Here is an 8,025-nt window from a genome sequence, read left to right as displayed (position 1 = left end):
TGATAAAGAGATAAGACTGATTTTTCAATAATATACAGAACTGAGTGAAACCTTTTAAAGGAGTCATTGTAGATACAAATTTTGATAATGCCTTAAAAGTCACAAGCATATGACCATGTACTTGAACAAGTCTACAATAGTATAAAATGAGTGATTTATAGTTGTAATTAAAACTCATTGCAGCACTAACCTGACACATGATAACAACCATATCAGTAAGGTGCTTTACAGTTTATATAACACTTTCCTGCAGTCTCTCTTTTGCCATATATTTAATGATGGCATAATTGTGCTACCTGCTAATTTGACTTAATTAGTAAGTTCTTGTGAATAACTGTAATTAGAGGGACTGATTTACTGCCCAAGCAAATTTTCAGTTCTCTTTTTACTTTATTAGTTACCTAATATTTATAATTAGGATCAGTTTAAATCGTATTCCATCTTGCATCATACATGCTGATCCTTATGTATATTAAGAAACAACTACTGATTCTCACTCCTTGACAGCTGAACTCCTCTTGCTCCAGGGCTTTTGTTATAACAAAACTTTCAACCCCTACCAGTCCACTGATAACTGTACATATCTCCCAGTGGTCCTCATCTACTCACACTAGAGGGATACTTGTGTGCAACATTTAACATTCATTCACCAAAAAATATTTATTGAGCACCATGTGCCAGAAATTGAGCAAGACACTGGAAGCATACATAGTCCTGGGTCCTGCCTTCCGAGGGTCACAGACTACTGGGGTAGACAGAGCCTAGATTGTGGCAGGAGAGGTGGGCAGGAAGTTGGCAGACCTATTTTTCCTCATTTGATTCAGCACTTAGGAAGGGAAAACATAGCTATCATAGGTTGCACTCCCTTTACCCCCAGCACAGGATGCTGTAGGAGGGGGTGCCTGGGGTGAATAGCCTGGTACTAAATAGGTGAGAGGGAGAGCTGAGGTTAGGCAGGAATTAGTGAGGTGAAGATATTGGAGAAGCAAGTTCCCAGAAAAGAGGTAGCATCTGCAAAGGCCCTAATGCAGGAAAGAACTTGGCAGATTAAGAAGCTCATTTAGTATAATTACAGAAATTGAGGCAACAGGAGAAATGGCTTAGAAGACTGGAAAGGTGGAGAATCCTAGAACCAAGTTGAAAATTTTATCTTGAGGGACTTCCCAGGTGGTCCAGTGGTTGAGAATCTGCCTGTCAGTGCAGGGGATACAAGTTTGATCCCTGGTCTAGGAAGATCCCACGTACTGCAGGGCAGCTGAGCCCACGCACCACAACTACTGAAGCCAGCATGCCTAGAGCCTGTGCTGTGCAACAGGAGAAGCCACCACAATGAAAAGCCTGTGCACCACAATGAAGATTCTCTCCCAACGCCACAACTACAGAAGCCCTGCACATAGCAACAGAGACCCAATACTGCCAAAACATACATTAATTAAAACAATACTTTATCTTGAAGGTGCTAAGAAGCCACGGAAAAGTTTTAATGACATTTCCCTGCCTCTTGTATCTCAACCCATTAGTTACCTGGATAATCCCTCTTATCTTCAGGTACAGAGATGCTATGCAGACAAGTGTAGTATCCTTTCAGACTGAAACACATGGATAGCTTGGCAGAAACCATACTTAGGAGCATCAGGTAGGAAAAGTATGAACTCAAGAGTCAGAATGCTTGAAGGTCTGTAATGTATAATGTTGAACACATTTCTTAACCTCTCCAAGCCACTTTCCTTTTCTGTACAGTTGGTAATGTAACATTGAAATCCATCACCACATTGTTAGATCAGAAATAACAAATACAGTGCCTGTGATTGCCATTCCATAGGTGTTAGCTGCCACTATTTTAGCAATGCTCCCTTGCTAACACAAATTTCAAACCCTCTTGGGGAATGGAATCACAAAATAATATATCATCAAATTGTGAAGAAACCTTAAAGATATCTGTATATGATGCTTGGATTCTTTCTGCAACATTGATGAACAGTTGGTTTGTTCTCCAGCATTACTTGTAACATCCAAAGACAGGAAGCTCACTACTGTCTGAAGCAGCCACTCCATGTTTGGCTCTATTAGCAGGTTCTTTTCTTGGACTGAATCCACATCTGCTTCCCTATGACTTCTGTTCAGGGGCCTCAGTAGCAGTTACACCTCTCCCCTGTGACAGTCCTCCAGGTGCTAGAGGTCATTATCTCCATTTACCACTCACCTAGAGTTGAAAAGCTTGTTTCTTCACCTAACAACAACAATAAAAGGGTCAATTAATCAAGAAAACAACAATTATACAACATATATATACCTAACATGGAGAAGGCAATGGGACCCCAATCCAGTACTCTTGCCTGGAAAATCCCATGGATGGAGGAGCCTGGTGGGCTGCAGTCCATGTGGTCGCTAAGAGTCGGACACGACTGAGCGACTTCACTTTCCCTTTTCACTTTCATGCATTGGAGAAGGAAATGGCAACCCACTCCAGTGTTCTTGCCTGGAGAATCCCAGGGATGGGGGAGCCTGTTGGGCTGCCGTCTCTGGGGTCGCACAGAGTCGGACATGACTGAAGCGACTTAGCAGCAGCAGCATATACCTAACAATACAACACAAAATGTTAATGGGAGATTTTAATCTTAGCTTACTCCTTGGAAGGAAAGTTATGACCAATCTGGATAGCATATTAAAAAGCAGAGACATTACTTTGATAACAAAGGTCCATCTAGTCAAAGTTATGGTTTTTCCAGTGGTCATGTATGGATGTGAGAGTTGGACTGTGAAGAAAGCTGAGCACTGAAGAATTGATGCTTTTGAACTGTGCTATTGGAGAAGACTCTTGAGAGTCCCTTGGACTGCAAGGAGATCCAACCAGTCCATCCTAAAGGAGATCAGTCCTGGGTGTTCTTTGGAAGGAATGATGCTGAGGCTGAAACTCCAGTACTTTGGCCACCTCATGCGAAGAGTTGACTCATTGGAAAAGATCCTGATGCTGGGAGGGATTGGGGGCAGGAGGAGAAGGGGATGACAGAGGATGAGATGGCTGGATGGCATCACCAACTCGATGGACATGAGTTTGAGTAAACTCCCGGAGTTGGTAATGGACATGGAGTCCTGGTGTGCTGCAATTCATGGGGTCGCAAAGAGTCAGACATGACTGAGCGACTGAACTGACTGACTGACTGAGTAGTTGTTCAGTTGCTTAGTCATGTCCGACACTCTGTGATCCCATGGACTGCAGCATGCTAGGCTTCCCTGTCCTTCACTATTTCCTGGAGTTTGCTCAAACTGATGTTCCATTGAGTCAGTGATGCCATCCAACCATCTCATCCTCTGTCGTCCCCTTCTCTTGCCTTCAATCTTTCCCAGCATCAAGGTCTTTTCCAGTGAGTCGGCCCTTCCCATCAGGTGGCCAAAGTATTGGACTTTCAGCTTCAGCATCAGTCCTTCCAATGAATATGCAAGATTGATTTCCTTTAGGATTGACTGGTTTGAGCACCTTGCAGTCCAAGGGACTCTCAAGAGTTTTATCCAGTGCCACAGTTCAAAAGCATCAGTTCTTCAGCACTCAGCCTTCTTTGTGTTCCAACTCTCACATCTATACATGACTACTGGAAAAACCATAGCTTTGACTGTATGGACCTTTGTTGGCAAAGTAATGTCTCTGCTTTTTAATATGCTGTCTAGGTTGGTCATAGCTTTTCTTCCAAGGAGCAAGTGTCTTTTAATTTCATGGCGGCAGTCACCGTCCACAGTGATTTTGGAGCCTAAGAAAGTCTGTCACTGTTTCCATTGTTTCCTCATCTATGCCATGAAGTGATAGGACCAGATGCCATGATCTTTGTTTTTTAAACGTTGAGTTTTAAGCTAGCGTTTTCACTCTCCTAGTAGTAGTGTACTAGTAATAATAACTATCATTTGCTGAACACCCCCACTAAACTTGGTACTATAGATACTCATAAGTAAGTCTCAACCTGTCAACTGAAGAAAGTTAGAAAAGTAAACAAGTATAAAACAATATTACAGATACTATGACAGGAATGTGCAGGAAAAAGCAGGGGGCAATTAGGGAAATAGTCATCTTGATAAAACCTGCCCTTAGATGGTATAAACTATACCCTCTCAGTTGAGTAGGTAATACTTAAACACTCAACTGGACTTATTTGTGGTATTTGTTAAAATATTTTAGAGGCTTTAGTCACACAAAGTATTCAAAACAACCACCGTCAGTAACTGCAAATGCATTCTTACAAGAGATGTTAATTTTCCCTGTTAATATTCTTTACAAAGACTCTTGGGTTAGAGTCAGAATAATGGAAGCCAGGCAAGGAAGAAGAGTGGAATACTGTGATTTGCTGTACCTGTACATGGATGGCAAATACTTGGAAAGGAATATTTGAAAGTATTTGAAAGACTAGACTTGGCTAGTCTTTCATAAGCACTGAAATAGAAAAGATGAGGCATATTATGTTTGTTGTGGCCATTCAGTATAGGAAGGCCACAGAAGATGGGGAGCAGTAAAGGACCTGCCCACTGACTCCTTGCAAGTTGTGTGAAAGCAGCATGGTAGTCACAGTTCAATGCTTGTTTCTTTGTGTGGAGCCCTATACTGGATGCCAGGATAAAGAAAACCCAACCAGGAGCCTGAGGCATGGGCACAAGGTGACCCAATGCAGGAAGAGGTAGGGAACCTTAGAAAAGGATTATTTGATGTGCCCTGGAAATTCTGAGGACAGATCCTTGGACTGATGAAGTTAGCCTTCCTAAAGGAGGCAGCATCTCCAGGAATAAAACAATGAAGTCCTCCCAAACTCCTAATGTGGGACTTTCTTCAGAGAGCCATAGAGTGCAAAAGGCAGTGAACCTCAAACTGCCTTTTTGAAGAAGAAACACATGAAAGAGGCAGAAACATGACAGTAAAATATCAGTGGAGAGTAATTTTTCAAGTTTATTGAAGAATCCTTTCAAGAAACATTTACAAAACTAAGGATCTTGACTATTCCCCCAAACAAGAAATGATGAGAAAGCATAGAAAAGTTTATTTCACATTGTGTAAGCCTTCCACCTTTAGAAGTCATTAAGGAGGATAAAACAAGTGTTGTTAGAAGCGGAAAATACTCACAGAGACAAGTGAGGAAACAGGAGTGTTGAATAGAAGTTGAGACACCAGTCGTATCCCCATTGCCCAGATGAGGGGACTGAAGTTCAGAGACATTCTCCAACTCCTAAGACACAAATAGGACTCCTTTTCCCCCAACAGGGCAGTTGCAGCCCAGTGATGGGTTTAGCACACATGCCCCCTTCAGCCTTTTCTGAACTGACTTGACAAAACAGAAGCATTTACTCCCCAAAACTCTAAATGATATTTCATTAGACTGTCTCCTCAGCTGGGGCCCTGGTGCAAAGTAATCTCTCTTCTGCCCCTCATTTGCTGAACTAATATTTTTTTAAAGTAGTTCCCTTCAGGCATTATTATTATTAAGGCATTATCCACATACCATAAATGTCACCCTTTTAAAGTGTACAAACCTATGATCTTTAGTATATTCACAAGATATCACCACTGTCTAATGCCAGATCATTTTCATTTCCCTGTAAGTGAGGACCTGGTTCCTCACTAATAGATACTTCCAACTGTCCCTCCCCTAAACCCCTGGGAACAACTAATCTATTTTCTGTCTTTATGGATTTTCCTATTCTGGATGTTTCATATAAATGAAATCATACAATACATGGTGTTATGTGTCCAGCTTCTTAACAGTGTTTTTATGGTTCACTCATGTTGTAGCTTGAATTAGTACTTCATTTCTTTTTATGGCCAAAGAATAGTCTATCACAGATAGTCTATCATAGAGTGTATTTTGTTTATCCATTCATCAGTTGATGGACTTTGGGTTTTTCTACCTTTTGGCTATTGTGAACAGCAGTTAGTCTAGTACTATGAATATTCATGTTCAAGTTTTTGTGTGGACAAATGCTTTTTGCGTTTGTGTAGTCAGTTGCCCCTAGGGCTGCAATTGCTGGGTCATATGGTAACTCTGAGTTTAACTTTTTGAAGAATTGCCTATTTTTCAAAGGGCTACACATTTTACATTCCCATCAACATTGTATGAGAAGTCCAATTTTTGCCACATCCTCACTAACACTCATTTTTTTTAACGATAGCCATTTAGTAGGTCTAAAATAATATCTCCTTGTGGTACTGATTTTCATTTCCCTAATGACAAACGCTGTAGAGTGTCATTTCATATGTTGTTAACCTTTGTATATCTTCTTTGGAAAAAATGTCTATGCAAATTCTTTTCCCAGTTTTTAATTGGGTTGTCTTTTTACTGTTAGGTCATCAGTTCAGTTCAGTCGCTCAGTCATGTCCCACTCTTTGCGACCCCGTGAATTGCAGCACTCCAGGCCTCCCTGTCCATCACAAACTCCCGGAGTTCACTCAGACTCACGTCCATTGAGTCAGTGATGCCATCCAGCCATCTCATCCTCTGTCATCCTCCCACCCCCAATCCCTCCCAGCATCAGAGTCTTTTCCAGTGAGTCAACTCTTCCCATAAGGTGGCCAAAGTACTGGAGTGTCAGCTTTAGCATCAGTCCTTCCAAAGAAATCCCAGGGCTGATCTTCAGAATGGACTGGTTGGAGTCCAAGGGACTCTCAAGAGTCTTCTCTAACACCACAGTTCAAAAGCATCAATTCTTCGGTGCTCAGCTTTCTTCACAGTCCAACTCTCACATCCATACATGACCACTGGAAAAACCATAGCCTTGACTAGATGGACCTTTGTTGGCAAAGTAATGTCTCTGTTTTTGAATATGCTGTCTAGGTTGGTCATAACTTTCCTTCCAAGGAGTAAGTGTCTTTTAATTTCATGACTGCAATCAACATCTGCAGTGATTTTGGAGCCCCCCAAAATAAAGTCTGCCACTATTTCCACTGTTTCCCCATCTATAAAAACCATGAAGTGATGGGACCAGATGCCATGATCTTCGTTTTCTGAATGTTGAGCTTTAAGCCAACTTTTTCACTCTCCTCTTTCACTTTCATCAAGAGGCTTTTTAGTTCTCTTCACTTTCTGCCATAAGGGTGGTATCATCTGCATAGCTGAGGTTATTGATATTTCTCCTGGCAATCTTGACTCCAGTGTGTGCTTCTTCCAGCCCAGTATTTCTCATGATGCACTCTGCATATAAGTTAAATAAGCAGGGTGACAATATACAGCCTTTACGTACTCCTTTTCCTATTTGGAACCAGTCTGTTAGGTCATAAAAGTCCTTTTTTTCTGATTACAAGATCCTTATCAGATATATGTTTGCAAATACTTTCTCTCATTTTATGGGTTTATATTTTTTTGAAATGTCCTTTGAAGCATTGCTGGACTACTTTTAACAAATATTAAAACATGTTAAAGTAAATTAGGAATATGTAATTGTTGTTTGAAATATACTTTTAAATTTAATAAGCATTATAATTTTCTGAGCAAACCATGTCTTGGGGCTTCCAAACTAAGAGTTTTGAATTCATTATGGGATCTATCATAATGATAGTTATCACTTAATAGCATTTAGGTGCCAGGTGCTGTTTGAGGACTTTGCACGTATTAACTTATGTAATTCTCACCACAATCCTATGAGGGAGAAATTTATTTCACTACTCATTGTACAGATAAGAATGGAGGCAGGTGCTCACTTTGGCAGCACAAACACTAAAATTGGAACGATACAGAGAAGATTAGTATGGCCCCTGTGCAAGGATGACACGCAAATTGGAGAACCATTCCATATTTTTACAAATTGAAAGAGTAGCATTGAAACATTTATATTACTGTATGTAAACTTAGATAGCCAGTGGAAATTTGCTGGATGAGGCAGGGATTCAGATCCGGTGCTCCGTGATAGCTCAGAGGTATGGGATGGGGGTGGGAGGTTGTGGGGGGAGGTTCAAGAGGGAGGGGGCATGTGTATACCTACCCTACGGCTGATTCATAGTGATTTATGGCAGCAACCAACACAATATTGTATAGCAATTATCTTCCAGTTAAAAAA

The 8,025-nt window shown here is 41.0% G+C and overlaps 1 non-coding gene across 1 annotated transcript; it reads left to right on the top strand.

Annotated features, from left to right (window-relative positions):
* Positions 1-7,661: 7,661 nt before the first annotated feature.
* Positions 7,662-7,768, top strand: LOC113882344. Its single transcript, XR_003508353.1, has one exon. It is a non-coding gene; the product is annotated as a U6 spliceosomal RNA (small nuclear RNA).
* The last annotated feature ends 257 nt before the right edge of the window (positions 7,769-8,025 follow it).

Source organism: Bos indicus x Bos taurus, chromosome 23 (assembly GCF_003369695.1).
Source record: "Bos indicus x Bos taurus breed Angus x Brahman F1 hybrid chromosome 23, Bos_hybrid_MaternalHap_v2.0, whole genome shotgun sequence".
Lineage (NCBI taxonomy): Eukaryota > Metazoa > Chordata > Mammalia > Artiodactyla > Bovidae > Bos > Bos indicus x Bos taurus.
This window is presented reverse-complemented; position numbering and strand designations above follow the sequence as displayed.